The 20512-nt window shown below is 35.5% G+C and overlaps 1 protein-coding gene across 3 annotated transcripts in view; it reads left to right on the top strand.

Moving 5' to 3' along the window:
* CHRM3 (cholinergic receptor muscarinic 3) overlaps window positions 1-20512 on the top strand; it is a 245229-nt gene that overhangs the window by 204950 nt on the left and 19767 nt on the right. The window contains exon 4 of one of the 3 annotated variants that reach the window (XM_039348451.1): window positions 11272-11384. The exons of the other annotated variants lie outside the window; for them this stretch is intronic. The gene's annotated coding sequence lies outside the window, so the exon portion shown is untranslated. The remainder of the gene's footprint in view (window positions 1-11271; window positions 11385-20512) is intronic. 3 annotated transcript variants of the gene reach the window in all.

The following is a 20512-nucleotide window of genomic DNA, read 5'->3' as shown; positions in this document are numbered from 1 at the left end:
AGGATGCTAATTAATCAACATAAATCATAATAGGATCATAAATAATAGCAGTCAACATAAATCATGAGATACAACAAAGTTATAGTCATAAGAAGCAAAGGAAATAGATAATAGGAAAGATGAGAAAGATAATAGTAATAGTAATACAGCCCTATTAGGTGGTTTGACATGCCATTTAAGAAAACATTTTTCTTTCTATCTGCCAATCTCCCCTTTTTATATCACAATTTTTCTATAGACAATTTTCTTTTTTAGGTTCCTCCCCATTTTACCTCCTAAGTGCAGACAGCTTTTGCCAGACAGGAAATGCTGCAAATGTACAAGAGGCCCAGGGTGGAGATCTGTGAAATCCACAATCCCTTTGAAGCCCTTACATCCTTATTAGTGCTTTGATTTACAATAAGGATTTTGAGACTAGGGCAGTAAATATATATTATCTGATTCTGTATGAGCTATTGATTCTGCTGCTGCACCCTGCTTCCTCCCTTCTCTCACTCTCTTCAAACTTTGTTTTCTGTCAGTAATGTTCCTTGATTTCAGTGGGGAAATGTTTGAATAAGTGGTGACATCATCCTCTTCACATACTGTACATTATTATTATTATTATTATTATTATTATTATTATTATTATTATTATCATCATCATCATCATCAACATCATCATCATCATCATTCCTTGTGCCCATACTAAAGATGACAGATTTCTGGCTCCTTCTAAATTCTAGAATTGTCATTCAGTTCCATATCTCACAGAAACACACATCAGCAAGAGGCAGAAACAATTTTGATTCGAAATATAACATTTCTACAACCTAGATTTTGGTACTAAAGACTAGATAATGCATGAATGTTATAGATGGACATATTACATTTTGATTTATATTCAATAATATATATTTTCAATGACAAATATTATTTGGAAGAGCTGCAAAGAAAATGGAGCGGAGGAAAAATAAATGAAAATAAAAAGATTTCTTAGTAAGAATTATTGATAGCTCATGGTCCCTAAAGCTGATGGATGCAGAAATAATGTTTGACTCCACAGCTTTCTTTGGCTATTCCAAATAAGGAATGAAGATCCTATTACAGAGCAGTATATTCCTATGGTGTTTTTGTCAAGCTGCTTTTAATCTTTCTATACATATATAACATTCATTCATACATACATACATACATACATACATACATACATACATGGAACTTTTGTGGAACAAGCAACAACTGTGGCACACTAGCATTCAGTCAGCACAGCACTACATGGGATACTTGTTTCTTCTCACTTCCTAACTCCTGGTACCTCAATATAGTGTCTGGATATCAAGATCAGGAAAGGCCCCAAATATAAACATAGCTTGGTGGCTCTCCACCATCACAAGGACAATCAATGTGTGTGTTTTTTTCTTTTTTCTAAGAAAGGAAAGGGGCATGGGCTTCTTTTTTATTGCAAAAGTCCTGCATTATAGAGAGAACTTGTTTTCAGCCTCTAGATACTCTTTCTCCATGATGATCTATCCCTAACCTGTTCTTTTAAGTCTCCCAACAGTGTATTCATTGCCAATGTGTCCATCCACCTTGCTGCTGATCATCGTCTTCTCTTTCCTTCCTCCTTTCCCAGAACTAGAGCCTTTTCCAAAGAGCTGAATCCTTGCATTCTATGTCTAAAGTAGAATAATTTGAGCCTGATCATTTATGCCTCCATTGAGAACTCTGGGTTAATTTGTTTGACAGCCCATCCGTTTGTTTTCTTGGCTGTCACCATATTTTCAGACATCTCCAATGCCAAAGTTCAAAAGGCAACAATACACTTCATATCCTGCTTCTTTAAACTTCAACATCCATTTCACAATCAGGATTACTATTCTACAAAATAATTTGAAATGTAAAAGTCCCATGTTGAGCTTTGAACAGCACTTTTGGCCTTGTAGTCAGACCGTATTCTAACTAAGTTCAAAAGCATTCACAAGTCTGAAACTTTTGATTATGAAGTAGTTTGCACACACCTTCCTGTTCACCTAACAGTTCAAACAGTATCATGTAAATGCAAGTAGATAAATAGGTACCACTTCAAAGAGAAAGTAACGGCATTATGTGCACCTTGGCATATAGTCATGCTGGCCGTATGAGGAAGGAAATGTCTTTGGATAACACTGGCTTCTTCGGCTAAGAAATGGTGATGAGCACAGCCCCCTAAAGTCAGAATGACAGAGGAAACTTTTACCTTTAACTTTTTGCACACCTCTACTTAAAGAAATTCTTCAATCATAGAATTATTACTTCAGCTAAATATGAACTCATCCTTGATCTTAAAAAGGACATTTGTTGGTGCTAATTGTTTACTAATTTGTTTTTTTTTAAGTTGTGGGCCATCATTATGATATAACAAAGGATAGATGCGATCTTTTGAGTGTAAGTTGAAAGTTTTTGATACCATTCATATCTCTATGAAGATTTTTCTGTCTCCTATCTTTACCCATTCCCCTCCCTACTGCAATCTTGTTTGAAACTTAGAAAACAATCCGGTTTTGCATTTTTCTCTCAGAAGATGAAAGTATGTGCTTGCAAATGGGGTATCGTGACATATCCATTCATTGCCAAAGGCAGAGAAATAAAACTTTATGCAATGAAATAGGAAAATAATTTTCTTTTCCCCCCCTTCTGTTTAAGAGTCATTAAATGCACACTAGACAAGCTGGTTGGCTTTCGAAAATGCATCATTGCTGGAGGCATCAAAACTGATATTAGTATTCGCTCTAAGATGGATTATTCTATTTAACTATGTATTTACTGGAATGCCATTACATAGATGTCTAGGTTGTCATAATCAATTTTGCACACGACCTTTATGTAGATTGAAACAGTATTTTTACTCTGATCATTGGGGAGAAGGCCTAACTCAAAATGAGCAAGACAAATAATTGAGAAAACAATATTGCCAGGGAAATTGGCCTTTTTTATTTTAGCATCAGCCTTCAATGCATGATGCTGATATAATTACTGTTTGTCATCATCCTGATCATTAGCATGCCATATTTGAAGATGCTGTCATACCCTTGCACAGTGTATCTAAGAGACAAGCATGAGTCTCCATACAAATTTCCAGAATTAGTAGTTTCCATTTTATTTTAAGCTATTGACTTTCTCTCTCGGTATTTTTCATGTTCTCAATTTCCCCTGGACACAGCTTGACTTGCATGATTGAAATCTGCAATGAAGTTGCTCACTTTTTTGTTCACGGTCCTCTTTGGCTACTCAATATAGAATGCTTTAAATGTTAAATTATCTTTTCAAGCACTAAACAGTGGTGAGTTTTTGATGCCTATAGATAAGTAAAAATGAATTAAATATTCCAAATAGTGTAATTTCAGACCATTTCACTACATTTATCCTCCTTGGGACATTTAGAACTTTAGAGATTAAATCAAAGGATAGCAAAATTATTTGGGGGGAAAATCAATAGACTAATTGACAATTACATTAACAATAATAGATTTGACTAATTGCATTAACAATAATAGATTTGCAAGATAGCAGAGAATAAATAATTTAAGAGAAACAACTTTTTCAAGTTTGTTATGGGCTAAAACTAAGGAAGCAAAATTCTTTTTAAATATCAGAGTTCTTTTATAGTTTTTAGTAGTTATATATAGCTTTATAGTTTTTTTCCCCTCTATGTGAAACTTTACAGTTGAAGTTTATTGAAAATACTATAGGTTTCAGTCCAACCCATCAGTAAATATGTGTCATCTCTCAAATGACAAATTTGCTATTTCTTCCCTAAATCCAATCATCTCATTTCAAAACACTTAATAAGCTCAATGGAAATGATATAGATTATAATACAGATGGTCATGGTATAGAGAAACTAATAATAAAACTGTATTCATTGTCCAATACATTTATATAGAGATGTCTCAAATTCTAATCAAATCCTAAAAATAATTCAAGCATTCCTGAAATAAAAATAATTATATCACATTATTTGTGTTTTTGTCTCTACAACCTCATTTTCATGGAAAGTAATGTTTATTTTTTTAAAGCATTATATATGCAGGTGGCCAATCATATTGCTGATTTTTAAACACAGTTTTCCATTTCGGTTAGATTTAATATATGAGTTTGTGCAGTACAATTTTCGCTGTGTGCTATTGACATGATAATGAAGTAGAAAAATGCTGGTTTTGATAAAATTGATTTAAGTATATTTCTAGTACCTAAATAATGCCTTTCATAAGAAAAGTAAGAAATTTAGAGCTTCATAAAGGAAATTGCATGAAGTTAAGATTACAAAGACAAATTGGTAGAATAGAATCTCTTACAAAGGTTTCATTAAAGAAATGAGGTAGTAAAAAAGCTAACAAGCTTTGTTAAGAATTTTGGATGATAGCATTCAGGAAGTCCCATTTTGGAAGAAGAAAAAGGGTTAAGGAATTCCTGTCATAGTTTATTTATTTCCAGAATTTCCCTTTTGTTATATATCGAATGGAATAGAGATAATACTTTGAGAACAATCACATTTCCTTTTCATCTCCTAATTTTAGCAACACGGTTTTAGAAACTGCTGGATTTGAGGGAACTGGTTAAGTGAACACTGTTAACCTTCTGTGACTACTTTCTTTCTCACATTATATGTACAGCAAATTTAGAAAACATTTTCCATGATTTGAAATTCCTCAGAATAGCATAACTGCTCAGGGTAATATCCTATCAAATTTTTAGATGTACTGTTAATGTCTCTAATTTACTTGAGGCTTGTTTGTTTTTTAAGGAAAAAGGGTTTTTGCAAAGTGGAATGGAGAACAGGAGGCATAAGGAGAAGGAGAAAGAAAATGAAGTGAAATTTAAAGACAGGACTATTTAACGGATTTTAAAGTGTAGGAATAAAAATATAATTATTCTTAATAGATTCTACCTGCCCTTGCAAATATATTAGCTCAAGCAAATCTTCTTTTAAAAAAAAATAAAAGGATATTCTGAAGGATGTTCCACACATTGTTTGTTCTAAAAAACAAATAAAACATTCAATATTCACATTATACAGTAACTATATAAAAATTAATCATCCCAAATGGGACCAGAGAAGATCTTATCCCATCCACAATTCTGTTTCTACAGCAGCCGTGAAAATGCATATGAAAAGACAAAAAGGGCTACAGGAGGGCAGTAGGTCCTTAATACCATTTTCTTGAATAGCTGCACTAAGAGACACAATTTTTTTACAGTGCTGGAGTCACTGCTGTGGTTAATAATTTTAACAACTATAAATTTACCAAATGCATTTTTAGAGATGTTCCAATTGGGTGCCACTTTCCTACCATTCAGCTTCTTTGGGTGAGTCCAGGATATAACATGGACTGAATGAATAAAAAATATGCCCGCCTACTTTTTCCACATCATGTACCATTTTATAGTTCTTTATGGTGCCATTTTTTTTCTCCCATCCTTCCTCCTCTTCAGCAGCTTAAAAGCCCCAGTTCTTGAAACTTTCTTTCAACCAAATTTGTTTCAGCCACTAATCAACATTTTGTCCTTTTCTCATTCTGTAATGTCCTTTTGAGATGCAGTAGCCATAACTGTAGCTATTTTAGGCCTGACTAATCTGTCTAAAAGTATGATTATATTAATAGTACTATTATCAAAAGCTTCCTAACACTATTTAAGAAGGATTCTGGTTTGTTTTTTTTTAATTGCCTCACATTGGATCAATATCTGCCCTAAATTATCAATTGCATTTTTTTTGCTTGTCTCCACAAGTTCATCTTCCTTAAATTTATATATGAAATTAGGATTCTTTGCATCAGTGTACATAAGTTTACAATCACTTACATTAAAATTAGCAAATGGTATTCCCCCAATTTGGAATATAGTTCTTTTTTAGCATTTCTTTTTTGTTTTAGTTACATAATGCAATTTGATTGTCAGTAAAGAGCTCACTCCTAATTCCATATTGTATCTGAGCAGCCTACAGAGCATCAACCCCAGACAGATATCTGGAGAAGTGACTTATTTGCAACATTCAATATACAAAGGGAAAGAGCTGCCTTATGTTTACACCTAACAGGAAATAATGAGCATATCCTGCACTTTACCCAGCACTGAAAAAAATAATGTCCTCCCCATCTATCCCAATTAAGCATACTCTGCTTTCCTTAGTTAAGATGTTGGAAGAACACAAACGTTCATCATGGAAACAAGAAATCTGGACCAATCTGAATTAAATGTCCTAATTTTGAATACTGATACCTTTCAGTCCTTGATACCAGCCTGAAATGTTCTCTAGCAGCTCAGACAGGGGAATAGTTGGAGATTAAAAGGGATGTTGTTTAATCCAAATTGACACAATGCTTGAATAACACCTAACAGTTGTTCTAGAAGTGTATAGTCTCTACCAACATCCATAGAATCATTGTTTTTATACTGGTGTTGTATCAGTATCATCCAGATTGTCCTCTAAGGCTGATAAGCAATTATTTTAAACAATTTTTTGGTAAAAGAGAGGAAGCTGTAGTGTTTGTAGGTCTTCTAGTCCAACCCCCTGCTCAAGCAGAGACCCTGTACCATTCCAGACAAATGGCTGTCCAATCTCTTCTTAAAAACCTCCAGTGATGAAGCATCCACCACTTCTGAAGACAAGCTGTTCTACTGGTTAATTGTTTTCAGTGTTAGGGAATTCCTCCTTTATTCTAGGTTGCCGTGCCTTCGTAGAAGACATTGGTTCCTATTGTGAAGGGGGAAATTTTACAACTAAGATTTCAGATGTAATTGAATGTTCACAGTACTTATATATTACATTTTTTAGATAAAAGAAAAACATATTACATTTTTTAGATAAAAGAAAAACATATTACATTTTTTAGATAAAAGAAAAAAGGCAGGAGTTTGAAATGCAAAAGTGAAAATTGTAATAATAAGTTTTTAAAAAAATACATTCTGACCCTGAGTTGTTTTCTTTAAAAAAATATTTTTAAGAAACCACACTTAATGTTCTCCCTTTTCATTATTTGCATGCCAAGACATGCTCTTCCCCATCCTCCTCAAACATACTCAGGATTACATAAAACTTCATTTTTGGCTGAAGTGGATGAAAAGATGTGATATACCTGGCAGTGAAATAAACAGCAATACTGGTCCTCCAACAGAGTTTATATTGTGTTTATATTGCATTTATATTGTGCCTTTATAACACTCTAAAATCCATGTTTGTAGGGGCTTTTCCAAGACACTTATCAAAGTATCTGCTCCCTCCTGTAGGTCCCATCAACGGCAGGGACCAGAGGGGAGGGGTGATGCCCACAGCTGCCTAGATTAACAGACAGGAGCTGGACAGGCTGCATCACCCATGACTGCATCAACAACCACATTGCTGGTGAAGCATACAAGATTGTGTTGATGGAAATAATATGTTGAAAGAAGATGAAAAAACATTTAAACAAAGACAACTTTAAGTAATATGAACTGAAGGCTGGGGATGAGACAAAGGGAAATGTCATGAGGGCAGGCAGATAAAAATAGTTAGCTAAATATGCTCATACTCTGGTTAGGGAGCTGTTGATGAACTTTTAAAGATGCCATCTAAGAAATAAAAGTAAAATAAAGCATAGTAAACATCAAACTGTAGAAATATTGAATTATGTACATATATTTAGAAGTAGTTTCTTTACATTACTTATCCTATGGAGGTAATGTCTTAGTAGCTTTACAGCATGATGTGGAAATGTATGGATTAAAAAGTGCTTTCCTTTCATGCAACAAGGAATTATTTTCTTTCTTGTTGAAATATTGATACATATATATAAATTATTTAGACATCCATGTTAAATGCCAAGAATTCACTAGGAAAGATTGTGTTTTGCAAGTTGTTTTTTTTCTCATGTTTTGTGAGATTTAAATTATTTATAATGTATCAGTCTTTTCCTATGTTATATCATTCTAGATAAAGAGGAAAAGAGGATGAAATGTTTGTTTCTTCGGTAATCAAACATTTATGCTGATGCCCCTATAGTGTACTGTGGGCCTACTTAAACCTTTCTACTGCATTACTCTCAACATGAGGAAGAAGAAATAGTAGTAGTTGTTTTATTGTTTGCTTTTATAGTTTCTTTGTAGAATCAACAAAACTCCAGAGAAAATGCAGCAGGAAGAATTTCATAAAATGGTACTCCCAGTGGTTTTTTCATCTATATTGCAAAGGAAAAATTGTTCTCTTTACTCTTTGGTTGTCTCTCCTCCTCATTAGTTTGTTTTTACTTCAGAGTGAAAGCGACACTGGTAAACATTCTTTTTAAGGATAGATATGGTTATGCTACAATAGAAGTATTGTAAACTCCAAACCTGGCAATTACTTAATCCATGTCAGGGACAACCTATTATTCTTTACATTCCAAGAGCTGTGCAGTAACATGGGTTAAAACAATTTCCACACAGTCTCAGGGACTCCACTAAGAATACACCCAGTTGCAACTTAAAAGAAAAACGAGTCCCAAAGGCCTTTTCCACTCACCCATTCTAGCTGCTTTACTGCAAGCTAGAAAGAATAACTGGCTGCTAAGAAAGTTCAGGAGCCAAATAGGATTGTTGTTGTTGTTTGAAACTGAAGAAATCTTCTCTTTTCTTATTTCACTTATCTTTATTTTCAGTGACAGTTTTGGTCCTAAGTCATAATACAGTATTTTTTTAAAAAAAATTCCCCTGTGGACATTCCTACAAACAATTGCCAAAGCAATTAAACTGTGCAGAAAGATGATATAGAATATCAAAGAAAAGGTACAATCTGGGATTAGTTAAATCTTCCTATTTCAGAACTGATATTACTTTCAATGTTTACATCTGCAAGCCAGTGTCTTGTGTATTATATATCAGAAATTCACATTTGGAAACTTCTTTTGTATGTTATGTTAGCTACAGTATGTGTTGCACTGGAACATTTGAGAAGTGTGAATGCCAGTTCTGTAGGTAACTAAATTTGAAGTCTATATACTGGATGTATATTTGGGATAAATTTGGGATGGATCAGGTTAAGTCAGGTCAAATCATTTCTTATATAATGCAGAATAAATAGCTTTCATATACTTTGTCTCAGTTCAAAATCCTTTGTGAAGCTCTGGCCCTGATTTTTCATTTTGGAATTTAACATAGTGGAAATGGCAGCTCCATTGAAGTTGCATGAAAAACACATCAATCAGTTGTATTAAAAATTCATCCCAAAGAGAGGAAGGATCAAGAAGTTTGGATCAGTGAGGTCTGACCTCAGCTCATGATGACTTCAGAGTCAGGGCTGAAACACTATAGAGGAGGGCAAAGAGAGCAGAAATGATCAGAAATGCAGGACCGTTAGAGAGAGAGAAAAGGCAAAATAGGTCTCAGTCAGTAATACTGAGATCTTTGGAAGTGATATAGAAGTTTTTCAGACAGTAGCTTTTAAAGTCTGAAAATGAAAACTAGAAACAATAGTAAGAAATTGACCTGAAAATCATGCCAGATTCAAGCAAAGGGCTGAAGTCTAGCTTGGGAGAAATCAGGAGAATATCAACATAGTGCATGAACGAGAAGAGCTGGGGTTTTTAAAAAGACTAGTACTCCAAAACTAAGAATGGGTTATAATTGACTCAGAGTACTACAAGCCTCTCTCCTCTCAATCAGACATATTATGGCCTCCCAAATAGGGAGCAAAGGCAAAATTTGGCCCCCAGATGAAAAAGCATGTGATACACACATAGAGATTACATATTTTCAATTCATTAATTCTTTCTTTGCAACTGATGAACATCCATGATGATCCATTGTTTGAATAATGTCTAGGAAGATTATAATTACAAAGAATTTAGAAGTCAACTGGGATTAAAAACGGGGAAGGGACAACAGTTCCAGATTTTTGTGAACAATCATGATAGTGTACATAAAATGTACATGACTGCAACATATTTACCATTATTATCCATCATTTGCCTTTGTCACATTTATTCTAATGCAGACTCAAACATAATTAAGGGCATATCAAAGCAAAATGGAACAGGCAGGATAATCATGGTGAATTGCTGACCAGAAAAGGGCTAAAGAGTTCCCTAATCTGACTTTTAAGTGTTTGTGGGTAACATTTTCTTTTTCTGGACTTTAGCAGACTAATACTTTTAAGTACTGTATACATTTAAAAGCTGTCTATGTGCTTGCTTGATGGGGGGGGGGGATACAGAATGATAAAATGTGCACTGAGATTCTCCCTTAGCAATAATTAGTTGAAATTGCATGTCATAGTGATAATTCTATTATTTGTCATCTCCATTCCCTTAAAAAAGGATAACTTGCCAACTGGATTTAAGAGCTTCAACCATTATGGTGAAGCTGAGCAAATTTTGTTCTGATCTGAATAGTTGGGAGACAAATGAAAAATGTAGTGGTGTATTGACTAAGAACACAGAACACTACCAGCCATGTTCCAATAGGCAGAGGTGATGAAAACTCACTAGCCTGCTCCTTATTTAAGAACCTAGCACTCTATTTTGTCTTTATATGGAAAGAAGCTGCAACAATGTTTGGGATTTTATAAAACCAAAGCTCCATGAAATCTCTGAATCATTTTCAAATATTTCTGAAATGATTCAGAGATGTCTAATTTAATACAATAGCTCAAACAGCCTCAGAAATTTGATTTGAAAATTTGATTCAATAAATAATGTTATCTAATCTCCTTTGAATTAAATCATCCCTTTGAAGCTTTGCATAACCCAAACATTTGTCTCATTACTATCTCCGCCCTTGCAGTAACTGGTGTCAGTTTTCTATATTATGTGATCCTTAGAAGAGTGTTCCCAAATTTGGTTGCCTGCTCATTCTGGGTTTCATCTCCCATCCTTCTCAGCCAGCATGGCTAACAATGAAAGATGATGGGAATTTTAATTAGACATCATCTAGGGATCCAAGAATGGGAACTATTGCCTTAAAAAGAAAATGTTTTGTACACAGACTGCCAGATCCAGTGAAGAAATGCAATCAGCTCAGTTACTTAGCATCAGCTTATTTCTATTTCAGGAAAGTGTAAAAGATTTCCTTGCTAATATTTTCTTAAGGTTGAAAGGAGAAATTGTCTTCATTGAAGATTAGCAGCTTGTTTTATTGTACATGTAAGGGGTTTATTTGTGCTTGACCAGTTATGAGACTTGAATGCAGAATCGACTGTTGTATGTATTATAGCTAATGAAGCTGTAACAAAAAGTTCACGACTACCATGATTTATTTTGCTTCTGTTAGGTACAGATTTATAAACCAATATGCTTACAGTCTTTCTAGAATTTCTGGTGAAGAATGTTTAATGTCAAGAAGCCACTGTCTGGCCAGTACCACTAGTAGACAACTGAGTAACATCATCAAAATTAATAGGCAACAATTCTGAGGTAGGTATATTCCGTTATCAAATGAATGGAAGCTAGAATGAAAGTCTGTGTTAATTGGACTTCTTCCAGCTTGGATATCTATATTCCAAGCTGGGTATATAGACAAAAATGAACAGTGATGGTCCTGGCGATGAGGAATCGCAGAGGCCTTTAGGGGAACCTACTGTTGGAGGGTGGGGGAAAAGGGACAGTAACTTTCTAGATATTGACCCAGAGTTATCTCTTTTTACAGTGATACTTAATATATACAGTGACCTTGCTTAACACATTATGCATATACAATTCTGTATAGACAATTTCAGATCAAGCATTTTACAGGGTTTTTTTTTTAACCTATTTTATTCCCTTTCTCCTGGATGCATCTGCTCTCTATGCTATCCCTTCTGGCCTTACTTCTATGTAAGAGAGGAAAATGGGAAGAGAAAAAAAAATAAATTCTTGCCTGGGCTTGGAGCCTAACCCCTTTCTCAAGCTGTAGTTGCTGACATCTAGTGCACTCTCTGCCAACTACGATCCTCTGCCAACGACGATCCTTCCACCAGCCATTCACTCAGCAGCTCTCACTCTTGGGTTCTGCTTGGTCCTGCTGGGTCTTCAGCTGCAGTTTCTCTTCTCCTTATTACAAATAGCATTGCCCATTCACACTACACAAAAAACAACTCTAGAAATGTCCAACCTCTTCCTTTACCATTATTTAATGTTTTTATCTTTTCATATGTATACAGCTATGAAACAAGTGTTTGAGTTAGGCATGAAATTTTGTTGTGTCCACAGGACACTTAAATAAACACATATCAAATGAACCATTCCCATGTTCACTATCCTTTATTCTCTTTAGTAATAAGGGATGCTCTCTACCAGGTCAAAAACAAAAATCAATGATGCAGTCATTCTCCCTCAAAAGGTAGCCAACCCATTTATATAAGAGGCAGATTACACATCATGTTAGGAATATTGCAGTTGCTGTTTCTTGTCATACATTTGATTTACAAAAGCATATGCCTCATGATAAATTCTGAAAATATGATTTAGTGATGTACTTAAGCAAAGAATGGAGATTGTAGGATTGATATATTGAAGTAGAAATGTATTTTTTGAGTCACCAGATCTGAAAAAAAGTAGCATGGACTCTCAATCCACTGAAAAGTAGAACTGAGCTCAAAAATGTCAGTTTTTCTATCACAAAACTTAAGAGTTTAACCTCTGTTTTTGCTCCATTGCACTGCAGTGGGCAATCATCTGTACAATTTAAGGCTTCGTTTTGGTTTGTAAGAAAGATTCTAATTTAGCTGTGTTGCTTATAAGAATCCTCTGCCAAGACAAATGCTGTGCTGAGTAAAGGGTTAAAAATGTGGAGAGGTGTGATTTACTGCTAAGTCTTATGTGTAGCCAGATAGAAGCTCCAAGTTTCTGACTTTTCTAAATGATGTTGCTAAGCTTCAATATGTAGTAGCTTGCTAAAAGAAAAAAAAAAGAAAAGTAGCGGATGTCCTAACCCTAACCCAGACATGTCAAACACAAGGCCCGGGGGCTGGATGCGGCCCACAATGTGGTTTCATGTGGCCTGCGAAGCCATCCTGGAAACAGTGAGGGAATGGCCCCCACTGCCTTGGCCCCGGCCCAGGCCAGCCAGGAGCCAATGTACAATTTTGTGGTGGCCATCTATGCTGAAATGCATTCAGTCTTACTCCACAAGGCTGTCTGGAAACAGGGAGGAACCAGCCCCTGTAATGTCTGCCCCACCTCCTGGGTGGATGCTGGGGAGGTGTCACCCTTTGTGAGGAATGAAGAAATGCACCATCACCTGGAAGTGGCCAGCAAATGGCCCTTGCCCACTTCACATATCCGGCTTCATGGGCTCTGGGGGAGGAGTTTCGGCAGGCTCTTCCAGTGGACCATGCCTTGGTGCTTGCCCTGGTCCCACCCCCTTCTGCCAGAGACCCTCAGATCTGTCCCACTCCTGCCCAGGCCCCCACAGGCATCCTTGACGCAAACGATGTAGACCTGGCCATGCCCACCCAGTAGGCCATGCCCACCCTGGCCACACCTACCCAGCCCCCGAGGTCAACTGCAATGCTGATGCGGCCCTCAGTGAAATTGAGTTTGACACCCCTGCCCTAACCCTAACCTTATATTAAGGGGATTTTTGGTGTTGTATACTGCCAGTCCAAAAGACATAAACATATTTAACTTTATACTAAATGAAAACAAATTAATTGAGAGAGCTTTTAAGCAACATGATAGGAAGGCATGGAATCAGGAGGTCTTCTAGTCCAAACCCCTGCCTGTGTTTTGGTGCAATGAGGCACTCAATATTTTTGAAAGAAGGGGGGTTCTAATGATGCCACATCGTGCAAATCTTTCATAATCAATAAATTTTAGGCCCATTTCTTTTAAACAATCAAAATTTCTTTGTAAAAGGATTGTAGCACATTTCTTGAAATCATGCAGCATACTTGTTCATTTCTTCAGAAGCTGGGTCTATTCATTTGATATCACCTCATACTGATCAGAGTAAAATAGAATATAGATTTTTTCAGAAGCTGGGTCTATTCATTTGATATCATCCCATACTGATCAGAGTAAAATAGAATATAGATTTTCTGTGTTAATCAATCAAAGAAACAAATCTTTGAATTTCTACATTAGATTAGATTAGTTGGATTACATTCTGGGTTTGAATAAACTGATTTTTTTTTTCAGATATTTTTTTATCCCACCATTATTATTTTTGTAAATAGCTCAAGTTGGCAAACACACCAAATTCTCCTTCCTCCTATTATTTCCCCAAAACTTCATAAGGCAGATTGGGCTGAGAGAGAATGACTGGACTGGATTTCATACCTAATGTGGAACTAGAATTCACAGTCTCCTGGTCTCTAGTTTGGGACCTTAACCACTAGATGGAACCAGCTATTTGAAACTAAGCCATAAAGTGTTAGTTTCAGTTGAAATAAAAAATTAACTGTTTTCCAAAAATCTGAGTCTTTTAGTTGTTACCTACCTATACTCCATTTGCATTAGAAAAGATAAAGAGGGATGGCAAAGGAACAAAGTATGTTAAATGTCGAACTATATTGACCTTTCATTTATAGAATTGATAATTCAGTTGAAAAAAATCCTCTTTAATCCAAATAGTTAAAGAACTTCCAAAGAAATGAAAAACAATGGAATGAAGCACATGTCACCTCAAATTATAGATGAAAAAAAAACCCACAGAACAATATATGATAGGACATAACTTACTATCTTGAACTACACTTCTATGACCCAGTTAGTGATTTTAAAATGTTAAACTATGGAAGTAAAGAATGTTGGCGTTTGCTCCCAGCATGTTTACAGAGGCATGAAAACTGGCAGAAGATAAGTCCAGCTGGGATAATTCTTAAATAAACAAACAAATAAATAAACATCCATGATTGGAGTTACAGGGCTTGAAATTATCTATAATGTACAAATGTGTCTAAGAAAAACTCTTTTCTCCAAGAGTTTTTGCAGACATTTTTTCCGCAGCATTTCCTGGTACAGTATGGCCCTGTGGATCTATGCCACATTTATCAAGTTGCAGCAAGTGATATGACAAAGCCCCATGACATCAGTTTTTTAAAAAAACAGTCAAGAGAATAATGATTTACAATTTATTTTTACTTTGATCTGCAATCCCCAAATGGACAAATAAATAGAACAGATTGTTCTATTCACTGGATATGTCTGGGTATCTAGTCAAAATGTTCAAAAGGAAAAGCACACATGCACACGCACACGCACATGCACACACACACACACACACACTCACGCACAGAGAATGGATGTTATAAATATAGCAGGTACACTTGGCAATATTAAGATAATTTTATGGGCTTACAAAATGTCTGCAATTGAAGATTGATTGGTGCTTTTAAGTCAGTTTTTGAGTCTTGGTGATTGCCTGAACTAATTCCTGCAATTTTCCTGGCAAGGTTTTTGAAATTGTTTGCCATTACCTGCTTCCTAGAACTGAGAAAGAGTGTGACTGGTCACACAGCTGGCTTTGTGTCTTAGGCGGGACTAGAACTCATACCTTAACCACTGCAACAAATTGGTTCTCCATAGTTTGGGTCTAATAAAAACCAATTATTTATTAATAGCCAAACTGATGCACCCCTTTTACCCACTACCTCTACCCATGACCTTCCCCCACCCCAGGGAAGCAGACAAAGAATTCTTAACAAAGCACAGAACAACAGCCAGAAATCATTTTTTTTCATTATTTTCTAAATGGACTCATCTATCTGAAGTACAGAGTTACTTACAGAAAATAATTGAGTAATACATGAAGCTATTGCTTTCTTCTACCTCTGGAAAAAAATATTTTAACAAATTGTGTCGGTCATGGACAGAGAAATGTCCCCATGGACATTAATGTTGAGAGGCATCAAGTTGAGGACTGAGGTCCTAGGAAGTCCTTGTATTGTGCATACATTACTGCTATTTATTAGAAAATGTTTGTGTGGAGGGGGCAACTTAGCAGCTCATCAACTGAATTCTATAATTTTAATTCTAGTTAGAGTAGTTCAATGGACCAAATTTAGTTAAAGGCGTAATATATAAATTATTACCCTGTGTCGGTTTAAATTTTCCATGCATCCCTGAAGGCAACAATCATTAGTTCTCATCTGAAATATACCTGAAAACATGTGACAAGACAAAAGATGATAAATTGCTGGACTTATATACTTTCCTTCTATTTTGTACAAGAATAGTAGAGTTCCAATGTAAACGGAAAAAAACTGAAAATAAAATGCACATCAGTATTTATTGTGGTTTAATGCTGATCGCCAGATACATGCCATAACCAGCTGACATATTGACACATAATGTTTTTACTTCATACAAGAAAAATCTGTAAACAAATTTTGAAGTCTTAGAGCTAACAAAATATACACAGTGACTGAAGGATTCTACGTTTAATACAAAAATAATTGAAATGAAGCTATTTTCAGTGTTGCATTAAAAACTACTTGTAGAATGGGGACTTCTACACCATCTCTTCCTATTCTCCTGTATGAGCTACTATCCTCTCAGCATTGCTTGAAGGCCTCATAATCTTGTAGACCAAATTTTAGAAGTCAGCAGGGATCACCTGGGGATAACCTATAACCTATTAAGTTCAATTCACTTCCATTAGATCAGAACAAAAGAGTGGGGAACTATTTGACATAAATTTTGTATTTAGCTATAGTCTGAAATGAAATAATGGGTAGAGGCTGCAGGGCATTGATATTATATTCTACTAGTTGCTATTCAATTTGCATCTAAGGTTATTTGTAGTATTGCTGGAAAGAAGAATGTTCAATCTTCTGTCCTATAAAATTTAGCAGATACATTGAACTTCATCATTATCCAGTGAAGGTTAAAAAAGAGACATTTTTCAAAAAGTTGGAAATAATTTAAATAATAGGTTAGGCTTTCCTCTTTTTTTCATTTTTTTAGTCAACAGAAACTAAATTGGAAAGCCTTTCTTCCTATCTTGTAGAAATGCAACTTCAGAAAAAAAATGTCCTATTTTGGCTAATATACATTTTTCTTCTTCCAATATAATATTCCACTATTGAATTGTTCATTTTTTCCCATATAGTTCATATTTTGTTTTTACTTTACAGACAGGTAAATATATGTATTTGCAATTATTGTAGCCACATCAGTCACATACACCAAAAATACAAAAAGCCAAATAATAGAAAAACTGGGCATCAAAATAATTAGGGTACAATTAATGATAAACTCTTGCAATCATTCCAGGTCAAAAGGCACACTTGACCAGAACCTTAAAACTAAAAAAATGTAAGAAGGCATAATTATGATTTACTTTTCTTGCAAAAATCAGGAAATGCCCTAAATAAATAAAGTCTTTCGAATAGAATCCAGGCGGTATCCATTGATTTCAAAGGAGGAAAACTGAAGATATTTATTTGCTTTGCAATTCTTGGGCTTGTCATTAACATTAGCTAAATCCAATGCATCCAAAAACATATGCTTAAGGTAACTTAAATATGTACGGGTGCAATCTCTCATTTTATTTTTTTGCTGTTGGAAATAATACCATTAATTCCTCTTCACCTCTGCATGCGTGAAATAAACAGGTAAGTTTCCTTATTAAGTAGAGACAAATAATAGGGAAATGAAATAATCAGCAAAGCTTCAGTGAAGAAGGGTGTCATTCTAACTACGGACATTTAGCAATATTTTATATACTTAAAATAAGCAATTTATCAATGGTATATGTATTATATATTTTGCATTATTATTCTGAATTTATTGTCTCATTCAAGGCTTTATCAAAGGCAGCCATATTTAGAGAAGACCGTTTAGTTGTCTGAATGGACACTAGATGCCATCTTTCACCTCCCATGAGTCATGATTAGTATGTCTCTTCCCCAGAGAGGAGACTCTGTTCACACAGTTCTGTTCTGCCCTTTTTAACATTCAATACTTTCACTAATAGTAGTTCAGCACAAAGTAAGTATTTTTTACGTTCAGAATTAGATTTATAAATAATATTTAGAACATTATAGAACTGGACTTGTTGTTTAAATATTCCCCACCTCCAGGTGGAAAAAACAACAACTGGAAAGCTGTTTTTTTTTTATAACAAACTTACAGATACAATTTATACATGCATGTCTATCTAAAGAGATTAATATTATGTAAAATTGTAGTGTGAGGTAGTTGATGTGAAGGTGAACCAGAAATTCTTCTGCTTTTCATAAGCTGATGCTGAATGTCAGATTGGTAAATGGTAGCAATCAATTATTCAGGATTTGACACCAAATAAGACTAGCCTGGACTTTATCATATAGATCGAACTAGAAGAAGAAGTGGCATAAATTAGTATGGGAGAGACATTTGTTTACTTCACGTTGTGACTTTAATATGCCAAATTTGCCCTTCACCCATTTATATGTAATTGAAAACAGGCTATTGTTTGTTATTCACATTTTTGCAAATGTTGTAATATATTTTTCTACCAAAAGAAAAAATTCACATTACTGAAAACATATCCAAAAATAAATATCAATGGAGTAGCATATAAATATATACAGCATTAGCAACCAATGAAAAATATAAAGCATTTGAGAAATGTACACCATTATTTTTATGCAAAAATAGTAGAAGACAAATTTATAGCCAGAAAATAAGAAATTGAGTGAAATCAAAATTTGTCCATCTTTACTATAAATCTCTTTCAGCTTTTAAAAAAAATTCCACAGTGTAGGAGAAACCTGTGCTTTATAAATGGATAGGATGCCATGAGTTTCGGTTACTACAGCACCAACTTCAACCTTCATGATTTCGTTGGTACTGTAAATGTGATCTTAGTGTGATCTCAAGTCTTATATGATTCAATAAGAATCAACAGGATGCCTACCAATCTGGGAAAGATCAAGATGTCATGAAAGAGGGGGATTTGTTTATAGGAAATAAGAGTGATTTAGAATCCTTAGATGCCTGTTTGCTGAGATCGGTTTGTACGCTCCTTCATTAATACATTGTTACAACTATCTTGACATGGTGCCACTTGTTTTTTCATAGTTTATTCCCAGCAGACATCCTTACAGCTGAACCTTGTATTTGTAACAGATGATGTTTAATCTTTCAAATGGGATTCAGAATCAGTTTTATAGGGTTCAAATTGTGACTTTAAAAATCTAAAATAGATATTTTGATTATATAGCTCAGGGGTGTCAAACTCAATTTCATTGAGGGTGGCATCAGCATTGCGGTTGCCCTCGGGGGGCCGGCTGGGTGTTGCCAGAGTGGGTGTGGCCTACTGGGTGGGCGTGGATGGAATGGGTGTGGCCTACTGGGTGGGCTTGGCCAGCTCTACATCGTTCGCGTCAAGGGTGTCTGTGGGGGCCTGGGCAGGAGTGGGACAGATCTGAGGGTCTCTGGCAGAAGGGGGTGGGACTGCAGCAAGCGCCAAGGTATGGTCCATTTCTTCATTCCTCACAAAGGGTGACACCTCCCCAGCATGCACCAGGGGGTGGGGCCAACACGGCAGGAGCTGGTTCCTCGCTGTTTCTAGATGGCCTTGTGGAGCTAAGATTAAATGTGTTTCAGCATAGATGACCACCACAAAATTGTATATTGGCTCCTGGCCGGCATGGGCCAGGGCCAAGGCAACAGGGGCCATTCTCTCACTGTTTCCAGGATGGCTTTGCGGGCCAATGAAACCACTTTGCGGGCCGCATCCAGCCCCGGGGCCTTATGTTTGACATGTCTCATATAGCTGAACTGCTCCTTCCCTGTGCATGTATCTTTCAAAACATTCAACATTTGAGCTATTGTATTGATATAACTCATATATAACTCTAATGTGAATACCTCAAGTTCCCAATCAAATCACTATGAATTACTGCTCATTAACTTATGACTCTTTAATCTCCTAAATAACATTATTTCACAGCATTGACTCATAGATAGGGACCCCCCACAGTTCCTTCTGTTTTCATCAGTCATGATTTCTTAAAAATATTATATTGGTGATAAACAGTGGCAGCTGTTCCCTAAGAAATACTCCTTTTGTTCTGACAGCTCTTGCAACACAACAGAAAATAAACTAGGAGGATTGAGAAATAAGCAACCTAGCTAAGCAGAGGTATGATCTGAGCCTCAAACCAATCTTTTGACCGACATGTGCTATTACAACACAATGCTCGTTTTTATAGAAATAAAATTATATCAACAATAAGTTCTTACAATGGAAAATATTAAGCAACTTACTATTTTTATTATACCAAATAATCTTATTTCCTCTTCTTGGTCAAAATGGAGAGCACTCTGAAAAGCAAGACCATTTTTGGACTTAAACCACCAACTATAATTTCTCAATTTCCTGTTTGGCTGAATAGCAGATCTTGATTTTTGCACTGCTATTTTGGTGAAAGGGGAGGAAAGGGCAGTGAATATCATTGATTGTCTTTGGCAGGTACAGAACTGTGATGCTAAAGAAGCTGCTTTTAGTGATAAGAACCTACAACTAGCTCTGCTGAAAGAGTCTGATCTGAGAAAATGTTAGAAATGAGCATACAGGAAGAGTGCATGACCAGGAAGAAATTAAATATGTTTTAACCATTTGACTTCACAGA

Source organism: Crotalus tigris, unplaced genomic scaffold (genome assembly GCF_016545835.1).
Source record: "Crotalus tigris isolate CLP2741 ecotype Arizona unplaced genomic scaffold, ASM1654583v1 scf7180000018155.2402879, whole genome shotgun sequence".
In the NCBI taxonomy this organism is placed as follows: Eukaryota; Metazoa; Chordata; class Lepidosauria; order Squamata; family Viperidae; genus Crotalus; species Crotalus tigris.
This window is presented reverse-complemented; position numbering and strand designations above follow the sequence as displayed.